The following is a 19,173-nucleotide window of genomic DNA, read 5'->3' as shown; positions in this document are numbered from 1 at the left end:
AATATATTTCGTGAGACTAAGAGAGAACATGATCGGAAAACCACAGGTTGACCGTCACTGTTAACAGTAGACGTTCTGGAGGATGTAAAAGAACGTTTGATTCGCTCATCCAGAAAAGCGATCAGAAAGTTATCTTCACCGGCTTGGCTTTCACTATCTACAGTTTTCAAGATTACTAAAAAATTATAATTCCATGCTTATCGCATCGGTGTTGCTCAAGAACTGAAAAAACTAGGCCACGGAAAACGATTACAGTATTGTCATCGGTTTCGTTCTCTTGTTGATGACAACGGTATTGAAATTTTGGATCATGTTTATTTCAGCGATGAGGCACAGTTTCACTCAGATGGCTACATCAACAGCCCAAACTGCCGAATATGGAGCACTGAAAATCCTCACACGTTTCACGAACGACATTATACGCACGTAAAATTGGTGTTTGATGTGCAGTCTCCCGGCGTCGTTTAATAGGGCCTTTATTTTTTGACATCTGTAGACCGTGTGATTTATTTCAATTTAATCGAACAGTTATTATCGTGTTAGATTTACACGAACGAGAATGTAGGTTCCAGTAGAATAAAGCAACGTGTCGTACTGCTAATGGAATGCTGGATATGTTACGGGAATTTTTTGTCATCGTTTGATATCAAAAGGGTTGTGGCCTCCAAGAACCTCGGATATTACACCAGCAGACTTTATCCTTTGGGGTATTTAAAAAAATTAGTTTTTAAAAACAATCTTCTCATACACTTGACGAAAGGCTAACATTGAAAGTAACATTTCAAACATTACGAAAAGTGTTAAATTATGAAACGTGTACTACCAGCAACAGGATCATCGGAAATCATTTTGAACATGTAATGTAAAGTTACTAAAGATAATTTGAATATTGTTGTAGAAGTTTTTATCAAAAAAAGTTACAATGAAATTGTAAACCGTACGGTAAGAGTCTCGCAGATATCATTTCTTCCGCTCAAAAAATAAAAATTTCTGTAATATAAATAAAACTTTAACAAAATTATACTGATATAAAAAAAGGTAAGACGCTACATTTCTATTATCAAAATGTCTTACTAATTTAGACTTTTGTTTGAAAAAAAATACATGTTAAATATATGTAATAGATAATAGATATACAACAACAGATAATAAACAATGTTTAATCGTTCCATATAATATGCAAAAAATAGAAAAAAATGTTACAAAGCTCTTACCTGCCCGATTTCATCTATTAAACAAGGAATAATCATTAGAATCGTATTATTTCTGTAAATGTGGTATATTATATTACATATAAACGAAATCGGGCTAGTAAGAGTTTCGTAACAAATATTTCTATTTTTTGCTCATTATATGAAACGCATAAGCATTGTTTATTATCTATTACTGTATATCTATTGTCTATTACATAAATTTAACATAAATTTTTTTAAACAAAATTCCAAACTAATAACAGATTTTGATAACAGAAATGTAATGTGTCTTCCCTTTTTTGATATCAGTGTCATTTTGTTAAAATCAGTTTTATTTATATTACAGAAATTTTTGTTTCTTGTGCGAAAGAAATATCTCCTTTCTTTTTCCTGTTTAGCCTCCGGTAACTACCGTTTAGATAATTCTTCAGAGGATGAAAGAGGATGATGTGTATGAGTGTAAATGAAGTGTAGTCTTGTACATTCTCAGTTCCACCATTCCTGAGATGTGTGGTTAATTGAAATCCAACCACCAAAGAACACTGGTATCCACGATCTAGTATTCAAATCCGTGTAAAAATAACTAGCTTTACTAGGACTTGAACGCTGGAACTCTCGACTTCCAAATCAGCTGATTTGGGAAGACGCGTTCACTAGTGAACGCGTGAACGGTAGACCAACCCGGTGGGCTGCGAAAGAAATATCTGCGAGAATCTTACCGACGGTTTACAATTTCATTGTAATTTTTTTGAATTTCACTTCATTTTGTTACATTATTCTTTTTATATTTTTTTACGAATTACTGATTGTTATCTTATGGATTTATTATTAAAATTTATTGCCTTTTTAGAATATTTTTTGAATTTGTCGGTCAGTTTTTTTTGTCGAGTCTTCATAAGATATTTTTGCTTTTTTAATAAAACTAGTATAATGACCTTCACGAATCTAAGATTCGTGATGTAATATTGCACTCATTACTTTGTAAATCTAACCGTCAATTTTTAACGTATCCGTAAACACACTTTTTATATTATTATTAAATTAACTTTTTTTATCTTTATCAATTCAAATATTTCTAATTTTAATTTTTTTCCAATCGAATTTATTTTTGTTTTATGTAAAAAATCTTTGTTGCCATATTTGCTACAGTTTCCTACTGTCGTGTTTTTTGTGTTTTATTATTAGCTATAATCTTTTGTAAACTAATACTTTTATTTTTTTTTTTAATGAAGTGATAGGAATTAAAAAAATTGTTTCATCTTCAGTGCTTTCATTTACTATTAAAACAAGCTGTAGTATATTTTCTAAATTTTATTATTTCAAGTACATTATCAAGTTTTTGTACGCTACCTAGTACTATCGAGTACTGCTACCTAGCTGCACGATTCGTAAACCCACCTTTTTGAGGAAGAGTGAGATATTCGAGTCTCGTGGTTCATCAAATGGAAGAAAAAAAGTTGACTAACAAAATTCGACGTATTTTTAAAAATTATTTTTTATTAAATATTTAATTGAACTGAAATATGTTTTCATGATTATTTTATAAATTATTTCCCCCATTTTCATTTCACTTTTAGGGGTGGATCATGTTTAGTAAACATAGTACGTTGATTGACTTCGCCATGCCGTCCAGTTCTGCAGACTCTTACCGGCGAAGTTCTAACGAACTTCTTGATTAACATTAATATTTTTATTATAAATTCACATCGTCAAACAAAGGGGTTGCACCCTTCTTGAAACACCCGTTAGAAACAGTGCCAATGGTTAAACTAAAACCTTTCTTAAAGTTTTAAGTTTATAATTATAATAAATATTAATATATACAAATATTTTTCAATTTATACTTCAGGTTAATTGGTAAGTCTGAGTAGCAGACGCTAGAAAATTTTATGTCCAAGAAATCTAAATCTAAATTTAATCCTTAGATGGTGTTTTATTTTTATCAATGCTGATTAATAATACTAGCAATCTTGATAAAGCAATAAATGTATTTCATTGCACAATGACTCAGGGTAAAATGTTATTCATAGTTTAAAAAATTCTAATAAACTTGAAAATTATTTTTTGTAAATAAATGATATTTTAATTGCAAAAATTTTTTTCTGCAGTAAGGTAAAACATTATAATTATTATTCACAATAAATCACAAGTTTATCTTAGGAATAATACAAATTATTACAACAGCAATTACACTGATATTATAAGTTATTATTTCATATTACAGGTAGTTTAAACTTAGATTTATCAAGGTCACACAGTCTTTTTTGTTTACCGATTTGCCGTTTACATCTTTTAAATATATTATCTCATTTATTTCAGTAAAATTTTATATACAGACATTTATTAGCTTTATATTATTTTACTTTGATTGCAATTTTAATATTAAAAAATATACAATACAAAATAAAGTTTAAAAATGTAAACTTGAGCTCTGAAATATACAATATTAGCATTTATTAAAAGGATTTAAAACAAAATATGCGTATCGTTGGTTGCGATAGTAATGATAATAATAAATTTAGGAATATATTAGTAAATCCATAATTATATGCAGGCAGTTTTGTATTGAAAACCGTTTTGTCTTTTACTATTGCCGTAATCAAAGTTTATATAAAGCTTATATATAATATAATTAAGGAAGCGTACTAAAATAACTTAATCCTTAATTTTTTTAGAATTAGAGCCCAGTAATTTTTAACAGGCCAATTACACATAGTTTAAATTTAGACAAGAAGTTTTTTCTATAAATTCTATTTATAAAAAATCAAACTGTATTAACAATGTAGTATATTATCAATGAAGTCACTCTCAATTCTAAAGTTCCATCGTTGAAGTAGTTTCTCAATTCCAGTTTTTCCAAGTTTTCCGGACTTTTCAGATCAGATCTATACATTTTCAATGATCTCTTTAATATTGTTGAATATTTCCTGCTATAAAAGTTACTCCTTTAGTAATCTACACAACTAACAGCTGGATGGGGCTGTGAGGTACATAACCTGCTGCTTTTAAAAGCAGCTGAAGGAGGAAATCCACGGGTTGGTGTAATTGTGAACTTGTCATCGCAAATCAGCTGATTTTGAAGTCAAGAGTACTAAGGTTCGAATCGTAGTAAAGGCAGAAATTTTATACGGATTTGAATACAAGATCGTGGATACCGGTGTTTTTCGATGGTTGTTTCAATTAACCACATATCTCATCTCAGAAATGGTCGACCTGAGACTGTACAAGTTACACTTCATTTACATCCATGCATATCATCATAATTCATTCTTTGAAGTAATACTTTGCGGTGGTTCCGGAGACTAAACAGAAAAAGAGAGCTGTAGGAGCAGGGGGAGCGTTGTTTTGAAAAAACAAAACTCTCTCTTGGTTTACTCTTAGTTACATCGGATTGTGAACTTTATTTTTATCGTTTATTACAATTAAATTATACTACGCATCAGATATTTATTGTTACAGTCCAGACAAATAATTTCTTTTATATACTAAATCATGAAAACACGAATTTACCAACTAAAGAAATCGATTTTTGCTTTTTTTGAACATTATTCATCACTCTTCATTTTTCTTTCTTTCTTTATCTCGGAAGTAAAATGTTGGACTCTAATCTTGTCACAAATCACAATAGAACTCAGAAATTTTTCTCATCTTTTATAACGTTGAAGATTTTGAGCTTTTCCCGAAAAATTGTTTTCCTTCAGCTCTTTCGTAAACAAGTGAGGAACTCATCTTTCATAACATTTTTTACATTGAATTTCTTTTAAAGTATTTTTTCAACACTCCCTATCTTAATTTATAACTTTTATGATCGATGTACAACGACTACTAGTGGTTTACTCCAAACAATCTTTTTAACTTTTCTTATGTTGATAAGAATCATCAAAAGGTTCATTTTTAACATACTTTCTTTTTTCGTAAAAATTTTGACAGTTCGTTTTTGTGGTAAACTACTTTCCTCCACTGTGCTTCACATCGTGTAAAAATTTCAGAAGGCTTAGGAAAAATTTACCGTTGACTAATTGTCACTGCTTGGTAAGAAATTGTAACAGTTACTTATTAAATCGGAGAAGGCTTTGGTCATTAGGATTTGACAGTTAAACTTGTTTGATAGTGGATTAATAATCTTGAAATCACACACATATATCGATACTCGTATTACAAACGCAGGTAACAAAATTCTCGTTCATATTTGAGTCACTCAAAAACTTTGAACGTCAGCCTTACCCAAAATAAGATCGAAGAGTTTTAGGAGTGTACTATAATTCAACCTAAACGATCAATATACGCAAGTAATATTAAGCCATTCTAACTTATAATAATCTTTTGGATTTAAAATCAAAACCTTTTGTTCTGGAAACTATTTTCATAATAGATAATCAATGACTTACCCAACCGAATTTGATAGTTATTTTGAGAATCTCTTTCAAATTTCAAGGTATATAAATTAAATTATGAGGTTCAACGTTTTAATCTGATGGTGATGTGACTGACAATAACACTCATAAACATAATTTTTGTTTCCCAGTATGCGATACATGATTTTAATTTGTTTTTTGATGCTGAAAACGAATATGAATCTTTTTATCAGCTACCATTTTTGAAAATTTTTTTAATTTTAATTGAACGATTTTTTTTTAATTTTTCAACGTATACTTAGCATTTTAAACTCCTGTACTGTATTTTGTTATTTCATTTTTTATTGTTTAACTCTGTTAGCATAATTTGTAAGCTATAAATAAACAATACTAGATAAAGAATTAAATCATAGTCACATATTATTATATCATATCTAATACTGAAGAGTGAGCCTTCATGGATAAAATTAATCATGTCTGTGCATGTAGCTGAAAACGCAGCTGTCTTGTTTGTATTAAGAACTGGATTTAGGAATGAATTAATCTTGTTCAATCTTATTGTTGTAAGTTTATTAACAGTGCAGTGTCATAATGCTTCAAAATTGTGTAAATGATGTGGATGCCTTTTGTTATGTATGTGGTGAGTTTACCGTAAAATCAAATAGAATAAACATTACATCTTTAATTAAAAAAGCATATTATTTGTAACTACAGTGTAAAATTGGTGGCCAGGATAAGACGTAGGCTCCTCATTTAGTATGCACTAATTGTTCTGTATATTTAAGAGGACGGCTGAGAGGTACACGGAAGGCTTTGCCATTTGGTGTAAAAGGATCATATAAATGATAGTTACTTTTGCTTAACAAGTGTTTCTGGAATTTCTAAAAAATCTAAACATACTGTAAAATACCCTTCATTGCAATCAGGCCTGTAGCTCCCAGTGTAATTATTCCAGTTCCTGTGCCACCTGTGAATGTACGTTTCGAAATTAGCGATGAAGAATCAGGCAGTACTGAAGAAGCCAACAATGATTTTGATTTTGAATTATCTTCCAGTAAGCCACATTTATATCACAAGGTGAATTAAATGACTTTGTTAGGGATTTAAATTTATCAAAAAATCAAGCTGAACTGTTAGAATCAAGACTGCAAGGTTGAAATTTACTTCAAAAAAATATAAAAATTTTGAGCTTTCGAAGCCGACAAAAAAACTTTCTCTACTTTATTGATGAAAATAATTTGGTTTATTGTACAAATATTGATGAACTTATGTTGCACTTTGGACAAGTTCATGAACCTGAGGACTGGCGCCTTTTCATAGATTCCTTGAAGTATAGTTTAAAAGTGCTTCTACTACACAGCGGTAACAAATATCCTTCGATACCAATCGCTTATGGTATTAATTTGAAAAAGACGTACGATATGATGAAAGACGTTCTTGAAAAAATAAATCATAAAAAATAGCTGGAACATATATGGTGATTTGAAAGTTGTAGCTATTTTGTTACGTATGCAGTTAGGCTATACTAAGTACATGTGTTTTATTTGCGAATGACACAGCCGAGCTAGGGTTAAACATTATATTACCAAAGAGTCGAAGGAACAAGACAACTTAACTCCAAATGGGAAAAATATTATTCACGAGTCCTTAGATGAACCAAAAAAAAATGTTTTCCCTCTCTCCATATCGAGCTAGGACTAATGAAAAATTTTGTAAAAGCAATGAAGAAGGATAGTCCCGGATTTTTGTACGTCAGGCAGAAATTTCCGAATATAAGTGAAAAAAAAATTAAAGAAGGAATATTTCTTGGTCCTCAAATAAGATAGTTAGTCAAAGATGATATATTTAACTCAGCGTTAAATGATGTAGAAAATGCAGCTTGGGCTTCATTTAAAGGCGTTTGAAAAAGTTTTCTCGGCAAACAAAAATCCGACAATTACCACGATACTGTTAATTAACTTCTTACTTCATACAGAGCTATGGAATGTAATATGTCTTTGAAAATACATTTCCTCCAGTCACCTCTGGATTTTTTCCCGGACAACTTCGTTGACATAAGTGACGAACACGGTGAACGTTTCCATCAAGACATTCGGTTATGGAAAGTCGCTATAAAGGGGAATGGAATACTAAAATGCTAAGCGGTTACTGTTGGACATTAATTCGGGATGTGCCTGAAGCTATTTATAAAAGAAAAGCATCGACGAAATCATTCTAACGCAGGTATGACCATGCAAAATTATAAATTTTACAAATTTTAACTATATTTTCCCTTAATTTTTTTTAAAGCGTAATTTATTTAAAACTATGGGTGATAGAAAAATAGTATTTACAGATCTGTGATGTACACAAAAAATCAATTCAAGAAATGGTATCACACTTAGAGAAACATTAAAAAAAATGTTTTTGTCTTTCAGTGAATAGGTACCATAAACACTGAGTAAGATGATAATTTATTATTTTCTTATATTTAATCTATCCTTCATTTTTTTATATTGCTCTGTTATTTCATTTACAGTACCAAAATTTATTGTACTGAAGGTGTAAGAACAATAAACTTAACTTAATCATTAAACTCTACCAAATTGAAATTTAATTATTTTACTTTGTTTACATAATGAAACATTAATAATTATTAAATAACTTAATGTAATTAATTAAACATTCTTCAGTTACATCAGATTATTTTCATAAATTAAGTTAAGCTAGTTTTCATGATACTATATGAAAACGATTATTAAATTGTGTACAATGAAAAAAAAAAATCTGTTTACACATATTATTGCGTATTTAGTAGGTATGTCTGTTATAGTTTTTTAAAGTTATGTTAGCAGAACACTGACATACTTAAGTTTCCCACTATTGTAACTTCAGAAGAAGAATAATAATAAAATACATGTTAGATTTCATAATTAACAGTCAAGGACGTTTAATACAAGGTCTCAATAACTTATGATACTCTAGAATCTGTGTTGTGTGAAGCGTAAAAGATTGGTTTCAGACGCTTTAACAGATGTTTTCATATCATACGAAGTATTATTATCCGAATTTTTTTAGTTCCCATCATTATTATAGTTATTTTTTTCGACTTATTTCTCCTGTCTCTTCTGTTTAGTTGTAGTAGAAGTAATGATTTGGTTAAAGTGGAGATACGAAAGTCATCTTAAAAATAAAACTAAACGGAATCCTAAATTTTTATTACAGTATTACATTATTTTTATTTAATTTTTAAAGAATGCAATAATTTTTTTGATCTTAGTTCGATAACTGTTAATAAAAAAATATATACAACTGTTTCCTTTCTGTATAATTTTTAGTTTCCTGTCTTAGTTATAGGCATTCAATCATAATGATATTTTATATTTGACAGTAAAAAGAATTTAAAAAATATTAAAAAAAAAAAAAAATATTTAAAACCACTCTTATATTACATGCATTAAAAAGTAGAAAATAAAAAATATGTTAAAATTTTTTTTTAAAACACCACTCTTAAATTAAACGCACTGAAAGGTAAAAAATAATTTTAGGACGTATCGCAGAATGGATTTGACAACAAGCTTTGATGGTGATATGTAAGATTTTGTGAGTCATAGCTTCAAATTAAAAATTTGATATTTTTGCCAGTTCTTTCGTATGCATGATGAATGGCCAAGAGTGGGGTGCTAAAGAGTTTGGGATATCCACAGAAGTGAATATTATAGTCATTTATTTGATAGTCAATTATTTGAGTGCCTGTATAATATTCACGATCGTAAAAGAATTAGCGTTGGGAAACTCTTTAAATAATTTTACACTGAACTTGAAATTTTTTTAAGTGAAACTTTACATAAACCCATTTTTTAAAAAAATAATAATTTCAGAGATTTACAGAAAAGCCAGATTAAGCCAGTTATTTCCGTCTAGAGAATAACGACCCCAAAAACCCCTCTTCGCTATCATCATAATTGTGATAATTATTCTGATAAATAACAAAGTCTGAAAGGTTTCTTTCCTCCAATATTTCTCTCGCTCTTAATGTAGAATCTCAGATACCCCCGAAGGGGGGTACGGTTTCGATCTATGTCTTAAAACCTTCCCTGGGCTAACATGAACGTATTCTGAAATTTTGAAAACAGTCGGTCAGTTGTTTCTCTCGTAACACTCCCCTCACATCTCCTCGATTATTTCGAAAACTATCAAGTTTGGTGCAAACTGCCAGTTGATGTCATCAGGTCATTTTTGGCTTTCTATTATAGTCTAACAGTTGTTTTGTTGATTTCGTATTAACGTTAAGCACGTGCGCGCTCACACACGTACTCAATTTTTTTAATTGTATACATTACGTAAAAAGAGAATTTAGCAAAATAAATACATAACATGGAGAAAAAAAATTCTTCAGTTGTATGACGAAGATATACTCGAAATTACAACCTTACTCAACATATTTAACAAAAAGTTTTGTTTTCAACTATTTGAGTACTATTTTTTTTTTAAACGAAAAGTGATAATAAATGAAAAAGTATTTCGCTAACACAATATAAATTTATCGTGTAATAATCATTTCGTATTTTATATCCAGTTAATTTATGAAATGTTTGTGATATAATTTTCAAATTACGATATCTTACTAATATTTTATTATGTTATAATTTAAACTAGATTAGGAAAAAAATAAACGAATGACTCATACATTTTTTTATTAATAGGATAATTTATCAAAAAAGTTTTATCTGATAAATCTTTCGTATAATAATAAAAATACTTATTATTATTAATTCTTATTTTTAACTAAGAAGATGTAATTAAAATTCATTAGATTTAATAATGAATGTTTGTACAAGGCAATAGGATGGATATATTTTCTCGTTTAATAGTAATAAAAAGTAGTAATTAAATTTTATAATCGTTTAACTATTGAATAATAAAAAAAAATAACTTCTGATAATATTTCAGTGCTATTATTTCAATGATTTACTGCCTTGTGGATGTCAATAACTTTTTTTTATTGATGTATTTATATCGGTAAAGAAATTAAATAGGCTTTTTTCTGGACGTTGTATCTGTGAATCGATTTTCCAAACGCAGTACATCTGAGTATAAAATGTACGCAGAATAGAACATTCTAGTTCTTTGTTTTCTTTACCAAGGGTTTGAAATCAAATCAATTTTTTAAATTATATATACCAGCCGTGTTTTGAAGATACTACCAAGAAATTTTTAAATATTTTTACACAAGTGTAACTTTTCACATTCATATGCAACTGTTTGCGTCTTAATGAACAGTCAATTCTAAATATATATATTTTTTTAATGTTTATTTCAACAGTAGGATACAAATATTTCGTGATGATGAATTAATATTTCAATTTTTTTATTAGTTTGGACTAAACAGATATTTTATTCTTTGTTGGTTTTGTTCAACAACCGGTGTATTTACATTCGCCTCCTTAAGTGAAACCAAAAATAAATCGTTTGATAAGAAGCACATGATAAGAGGTTCTTAAGGAACTCCCATAATAAGTAATTCATAATAATAGTTATTATTAATCTTAAAGTCCATTAGAAAAAATATTTCTACCAACAATAAAAATAAAATAAACAAGAATAATATCACAAGACTTGGCGTTGTCATTTATCAAACTGTCATACAGTAGCCCCTTAAGTGAAGTACATGGAGACCTTTCAACCTTAGGACGTCCCTGCTGTTATCAAGCAGATTCATTGCTAAGAGCTTGACGTGATTTTCAAGTCGTCGTTGGTACTTAACATTCCGCTGTTTTACATCTCACGAACCATCGGAAGTTCTAGATAGGAAGTTCATGAATTTCATCATTCTGTGTGAACAAGGTACCTCAGCAATTGCTCTCGTTACTTTATTTTGAAGCGCTGTATGATATCTATGTTACTATTACTTGCTCTTCCTCACAAATCCGCGCCATAAGTCCAGATTGGTCGTACCTTGTAAATCAGTACTTATTGAACAACATGAGACGTGAATTTCTCCGTAGCAGTCAATGCAGTTCCCTAAACTTAGCGTTTAATTTTTTTTATTTTTATTCCACGTGTCACTTCCAGATTAAACGCACATGTAAGTCCTAGGCACCGCACACTCTCTGTTTGTGGGATCAAGACACCATCTACGTCTTACGTAGATAAAAAATACAAAATAAATTTTTAAATATTCTTTGATTTTTAACCAGTCATAAGGTGAGAGTAATTCTTATCATTATCAGGCACGAAATTCCACCCAATCGTATTCTTTGTTTTTTAACCAATCATAAGGTGCGAATAATTCTTATCATTATCAGGCACGAAATTCCACCCAATCGTATTCTTTGTTTTTTAACCAATCATAAGGTGAGATTAATTCTTATCATTATCAGGCACGAAATTCCACCCAATCGTATTCTTTGTTTTTTAACCAATCATAAGGTGAGATTAATTCTTATCATTATCAGGCACGAAATTCCACCCAATCGTATTCTTTGTTTTTTAACCAATCATTAGGTGAGAGTAATTATTATCATTATCAGGCACGAAATTCCACCCAATCGTATTCTTTGTTTTTTAACCAATCATAAGGTGAGAGTAATTCTTATCATTATCAGGCCCGAAATTCCACCCAATCGTATTCTTTGTTTTTTAACCAATCATAAGGTGAGAGTAATTCTTATCATTATCAGGCACGAAATTCCAACCAATCGTATGTTGGAACATTTACCCTTTCGCATGGTGAATAAGATATGCTTTGATGTATCCTGATTAACTTTAATCTTCCATTTTTTCTTCCATGCGCAGACAAGGTCTAATGCCATTTGTAGCTCCCGCGAGGCTAGGCCAGGGTCTTCGTTAACGGCAAGTAAAGCAGTGTCATCGGCAAATGTGGTAACGATGCAATCTTACCACTGGGCTGGAAGGAGGAGGGCTGGACAGAGGTCTGAGGGTCACCCGACCTAATATCAGAGAATTTCAATATTTCATCATTGCATTTTACCTGAGAGAAACGTCTCTCAAGATAATTCCGTAAGACAAGTTTTAATCTTAATTTATAGAGCAAGCCAGGCAACCATACCTTATCAAAGGCCTGTTGGATGTTTAAGAATGCCGCCGAGCAGAATTTTCTTTCCTCCAGACATCCGCTGATAACCTTGACGATTCTATGGGATTGTTCGATGGTGGAGTGGCCGTACCTGAACCCAAAATGGTGGTCCGGAATTATCCCCTCAACCACCAAAACTGACCTAAGCCTGCGAAGTAAAAGCTTTTCAGATATTTTAGATATGATCGGCAAGAGGCTAATTGGCCTGTAAGAAGAAACCTCCTGCGTAGGCTTCCTTGGTTTCAAGATTATTACTACCTGTGATGCCTTCCATTCCGTTGGAAAGTAACATCCGCAGGACAGAGTTAAAGAGATCCTTAATGTACATGATGCCTTTAAGGAGTAGCATGATAAGCATTTTGTGCGTCAGTAAGTCAAAACCCGGGGCTTTCTTTAGTCGCCTTCCCTGGTTGATTAATTTCAGTAACTCCGTTGTTGAGATTGGTCTACTCGGAAAGCTGACTGGCGTTGGGCCCTCTATGAAATCTTTAATATCCTCGTCAGTAGGAGCCTCTTCATCGTGAGGTTGGAATGTCTATCCTAAGTATAAAATAAATAGATCGGCTTTCTCTTTGTCATTCCTCACTTATAATCCGGTACGTCCCTATAGGGCAGGAAGCGTACTTGTGGATCGGTGTAGCCCCTTCGTAGCCTTCCATGAGGTGTATCCGTTTCTATTCAGGTTATAAAGATTTCCGATGTATTCCTTGAATGTTTCGTCTCCGATAGCCTTCAACAACCTCCTCAGCCTCCGCGCAGCCCTTTTAAGAAGTGTTCTGTCTTCTGGCCTCCTGAATCGCCGTTTTGAGCCAATTAGATCTATCACTTCTCTCGAATAGGTATTGTCTCTTGTTGAATGTACATATTCTGGGGTAGATCGCCATGCATCTTCCTGCATGACCGACGTTAGAAAGTATGTTGCATAGTCAATACCCTCAGGGGTATCGAGCGGTCCCAACCAGTCTGTAACTTCAACCGTAGTTGCCTGAATCTGGTTAGTGCAGAAACCTGGAAATTGGGGACGCCTCAGAATTCCTAATCAGTATTGCAGTTCTTGTATGGGCTCTGCGTGATTTGTTACATACATCGACAAATCTTGAAGCTTAAGGTAATTCCGGTCTGTCAAGTGCGTTTTTGATATTAGTATTACGTCCAGAAAATTGGTAATTGCCATAATTTCTAGTTCCTCCCGCCTAAAAAGAAGGCCGTTAATGTTCCATGTATCGACACGGAGAAATTTTGTCATTAAAAAGTTTTTGAGAGTGTCTGAGTAAGCAAAGTTATTAAATTTCTAATCTGTTAAACTAGGAAATCTATATTTGAAGAAAGCCTGTCTAACTTTTTTTGTAGCGTGTGTGAAAATCCCATGCCTGATCGAGATTGGAACTCAGGACCTCCAGATGAAGGACCGAGACGCTACCACTCGCACCACGGAGGCCGGTAAAGCCTGACTAACCATTCTACATTACTCTCACCATTACGACTGCAGCATACATTCTGTGGAGAAAGACGTTGTGCCGACAGTCCCAGGTGCTCCGGGTCCCAACGTGGGGAAACTTTTATCATCAAACGTGAGGCCGGTCGCCCTACGACTGGCGGATTCGACTCTCGGAGAAAGTTGTGAATACCAATTCACTTTTTGCCTTAGTTTCCTCTCTAATATTTCTTGGTACGCTCTGCAGCCTCGATAGTTTGCCGGATGGTCGGAATGCCATAAAGCACAGGTTGCAGGAGTGCTCCTGTCCTTCCTGGAGCAATCAGCTCTTCGATGCCTTCCCCACACTTTACACAAGAGAAGGACCTTATGCAATTGATTTTGGTGTGCCGTACTGTTGGCACCTCATGCACTGTACGAGGCCTGTTGGTTTCCGCGGCGACACGCTGCAATTCGCAATGTATTTTAACTCAAATGTAGTTTTATTATTCTTTTGCGGCTCTAGGTTAACGAAAAACTTTAATGTAGGCTCTTTAGTTACACTGTGACGTGCATTTGTTAAGTCCTTCACACGATGCCCGTGGCCTTCGATTTCTTCCTTGATCACCTCCAGTGGAATCGAGTGGTGCAGGTCCCTAATCATGACACGAAAGGCTCGCTGATCCTTTCTAGTAAAGTATGACCTATTAAAATCATATTCTCGAACTATATTTATTATTATTCTCTTGTACGCTTATATATCTTTAGAAATTATTCTAAGTTGTGGCAAACAACTTAGAATAATTTCTGGTAGGACGCAATCCTACCAGTCGAATGTTGTAATTCCCCTTACACACGACCGTTTCTAACAATTCGTATAACCTTAGCCATTTATCCGGTAAAGTACAATAGGTGGGGGCTTCTATCTATTTGATATGGGTAGTCAACCACTGCTAGAACTATGAGCTGTAGTTTGCTTTGTCGGCATAGGTATGGTTCTCCACTGACTAGAAGTAGGTTGGGTTTCCATAATTACACTGTCGTTATCGCTAGAATTTCCGGATAAACTGTTCGCTATGTCATCTCTAATTAGTTTTCTACGAGCTACCCTCCTCGGATCTCTATTCGACGACGTTAATGGATCACGTTTCTTGATATTATTTGATAATTTTTACAATCAGATGCCCCTTCGTCGATCATATCAGCTGATCCATGTTGCATTTCTCTATGGTCTAGGTTAGCCCAACCAAAATGTTAAAAAGATTGATTAAAATGACGTATAAATAAGTATAACTCATTAAAAAAGAATTTTTTGTTTTTCTCCCAAATATGTAACGAGGTCCGCAATAATCTCACACAAATATTTATTTCACAATTATCAAATATAATAACACTTAATAAACACAGCTAACCACAAAACAAGAACTATATCAGTTCATTATTTATTTTATTCTTTAATAAAATAAAATGATTTTACAAACTATATAAACTGTTCTAAAGGAAAATGCATTGATTGCACATTACGTCAAAAGATAACAATATTGTGAATATTTCCCTTCCACACACAATCAATAAATATATAAAGTGTATGGAGAAGGCAATGACAGTGACTAATTAGTCACTGTCATTGCCTTTGAGTGTGTGTCACTATGTCTGTTTGTATATATATATGGAGACACATACACACATAAAATAATAACAAATATTATGCAACATTATGTTTTTTTTTTATAGATAACCGAATTTCAATTAATAACTATTGTTTGACATAAAAAGTTAGAAAAAACTTTTCAACTTGTATTTATGTTAAGAAATTAGTATTACTTCCTAATATGATAATTTTTTTTTTTTAAAATAGAGTTATTTTTTACTGAGAAATAATAAAATTTGTTATTTAAGTTATATTTTAATATAGCATACGAGTACACTCTTCTCAGTAGTTTTCAAAATATATAATACGTTTTCAAAATGTACTTCCTAAACATAATGCATTTAAATACTCCAAATTTAATTCACCTGTATGATGTAGGCTCTAATAAGTATTACAGCACTGTACGAAATACATACACACATATATATATATATATATATATATAAAATATTTTGTTTTTGATACCAAATATCTAGACTATTTAGATGACACACACGCGCGCGCGCGCGCGCGCATACAAACATGTATGTGGTGATTGTTATAAGGTACAGATATTGCTTAAAAATTAACAACATGATAAAGTTTAACTTTATTACCGATATTAAATTTTATTTTAAGTTATGAAAGAATAGTAACTCTAAAATTAAATAACACTAAAATAATAATTGATCTAAATTGTCATAAAAAAAGTAAATTATTAATAAATAAATATGAAACTTAATAAAATAAGTGTTACAAAAATATTACATGTAGAAAAAGTTCAAACGTTTTCAACGGAATTTAGTTTTTAACTAAAGTTTTTTACTATTTTAAGAACTTTTCTAAATCTATTTTTAGAATCTAATGTATAACGTCTAATCGTCAAAATAACATGCATAAATAAAGATATATTTCTACGTAACATGTATGTAAATGAGTACTTTTACTGTTTTATGGTTGATATTCACTGTATATATTTTATGGTAATAATGAGTATGAGTATGCAACATATATATATATATATATATATATATATATATGTATATATATATGTTGCGTGCATATTAATTAGCTACATCTATCATACAAAGAGGTAGAGATGGTTGACAGCATGGCGTGGGGGGGAAATAAAAGTTATTTTGGGCCAGCTCCAAGCAAGGTTATGCAATATAAGATGACGTATTACCTGTATTATAGTATAGTAGTGTATTATGAAGATATTGGCGATGAAGATACGAGGTTAAGGTCGCAGCAGTAAGATATGTTTTACGATAATAAACGAAAAACAAAACAAACGATCGACGACGAGTGTGCGTCAAGCGCCTACTGCCACAACTAAAATAAGAAAGAAAGAAAGATAGGAATTCGACCGAGAAACGAAACACGACTCGACTATGCCGCCGCCTCGTAATCGACTTTACACTACAGCGTCGTCTCGATACAAAGACTACTTGGTGGTGGGGATAACTTTTAACTTCTCTGTATTATTATTACTACTACACTAATACTCTACTACTACTGTACTACTCCACTATTTCCATTGATAAGGACAATATTTATTCATTTATTTTTACTTCAAAAGAAAGAGTCGGGTGAAAATTTTTTTTATTCCTTTACCTTAACATGTTTATCCATTTTTTCAGTGCAATATATTTTTTATGTATACATTTTTTTTTGTTTATTTGCAAAAAAAAAAACTTTTAAAATACTTTTCTTATTTTCAAAATCCATTGGTTTCTTCCTTGTCCTTCTTCACCAAGTTTATTGCTTTCACACTTCTTCCCTGTGTACACACATTTACTACTCATTCTCCTCGTCCTAGTTATTTTTAATTTTTTCTCTTTTTCTTACTTTTTTTAATTTATTATTATTATTATTATTTTCTTTATTTTTTTGTGATTAGAATATTTTTTTATGTTTTATATTACAATTATGACAATACGTTATGGAATTGAATTGATTTTTTTTGTTAGAACGATTTAGCAATGTATTGATTCCGTTTTGTTGTTCCAAAATCAATGAAATATTATTATTATTAAATTATCTTAGATTATTCGGTGAGCAATCAGAAATATTATTATCATCGACAGATTACTCGTAAACATTAAACTGTAAGATTACTATAGAATTAAGAGAAACGTATTTGAATTCATTACTAGAAGTAAAAAAAAGAAAATTGAAAATCATTAAAATAAAACTTATTTATTAAAATAAATAAGCTGTAGGTAAAAATAAGAATATATACATTTAAGCTGAAAATAAATCAGATAGGAATGTGAACAGCTTCATAATAAATTTGAGATGTAAATATTTTGTAAGAAACATTTTTGTAATTATTAAGATAATTTAAACTTGGGTTATCAGAGTTGGAAGTTTAAATAATTTACAATTAAGAGAGATATTTATGTTAATTTATCTTATGACCGTACGGCAAACATTCTTTTGTAGATATTTGTATTGTTATAAATACAGTAATCCAATGGTTTGAGAATAATTTCATTGTTTTCTTAATTACTTTTTGACAGACTTGATGATTTTATTTATTACAATTTATTTAATTACTTAAATATTAAAATATAAGTACAGAAAATTTAAATAAAAATTAGGCTGTTATCTTGTAAAGATTAATAAAAAAAATAATAATAAAAAACATGAATCTTTACTGATCTATGTCAGTCATCGATCGAAAGAATGGTTATTTTTATTATAGAAATAAAGAAAGAAAAAAATCATATGATTTCTGCCGGCAGAGTTCTTTATTGTACCCACCGGGTTGGTCTAGAGGTAAACGCGTCTTCCCAAATCAGCCGATTTGAAAGTCGAGAGTTCCAGCGTTCAAATCCTAGTAAAGGCTTTTATACGGATTTGAATACTAGATCGTGGATCCGGTGTTCATTGGTGGTTGGGTTTCAATTAACCACACATCTCAGGAATGGTCGAAACGAGACTGTACAAGACTACACTTTATTTACACTCATACATATCATCCTCATTCATGCTCCGAAGTAATACCTGAACGGTAAACAGGAAAAAGAAAAGGGAGTTATTTATTGTAATTAACTGTTCGGACTTTTGTTTAACCTCCGGGTCTACCGTTAGGTATTGCTTCAGAGGATGAGATGAATGATTTGTAGTGTGTGTGAAAATCATGCCTGACCGGAGTTCGAACCCAGGGCCTCCGGATGAAAGGCCGAGACGCTACGACTCGCGTCACGGAGGCCGGCAACTGTTGGGACTTAGCAATATCAAATATTAAAAAAAAAGTTTTTCAACTTTGTATACATCTAGTGAGACTCATATAAAATAGAAAAGTTTAATGCTGTATTAAAGAAAGATTATAATTTCAAAAATAACAGAAATAATAAAAAAATGGAAAATTTCCGTAAGTCATAGCATCTCAGCATTTAACCCCGTAGGTACTGAGTTCGAGTCACGGTCAAGTATGGCATATTTCAACGCTACATGATTTTCGTTTCATATTTCTTCGAGACAAGATTCGAGTT

At 31.5% G+C, this 19,173-nt stretch overlaps 1 protein-coding gene across 1 annotated transcript in view; it reads right to left on the bottom strand.

Moving 5' to 3' along the window:
- LOC142325296 (uncharacterized) overlaps positions 1–17,062 on the bottom strand; it is a 315,502-nt gene extending 298,440 nt beyond the window's left edge. Inside the window, exon 1 of the mRNA XM_075366857.1 lies at positions 16,857–17,062. The gene's annotated coding sequence lies outside the window, so the exon portion shown is untranslated. The remainder of the gene's footprint in view (positions 1–16,856) is intronic.
- Positions 17,063–19,173: the final 2,111 nt, after the last annotated feature.

This window comes from Lycorma delicatula, chromosome 5 (assembly GCF_047948215.1).
Source record: "Lycorma delicatula isolate Av1 chromosome 5, ASM4794821v1, whole genome shotgun sequence".
Classification (NCBI taxonomy): domain Eukaryota; kingdom Metazoa; phylum Arthropoda; class Insecta; order Hemiptera; family Fulgoridae; genus Lycorma; species Lycorma delicatula.
This window is presented reverse-complemented; position numbering and strand designations above follow the sequence as displayed.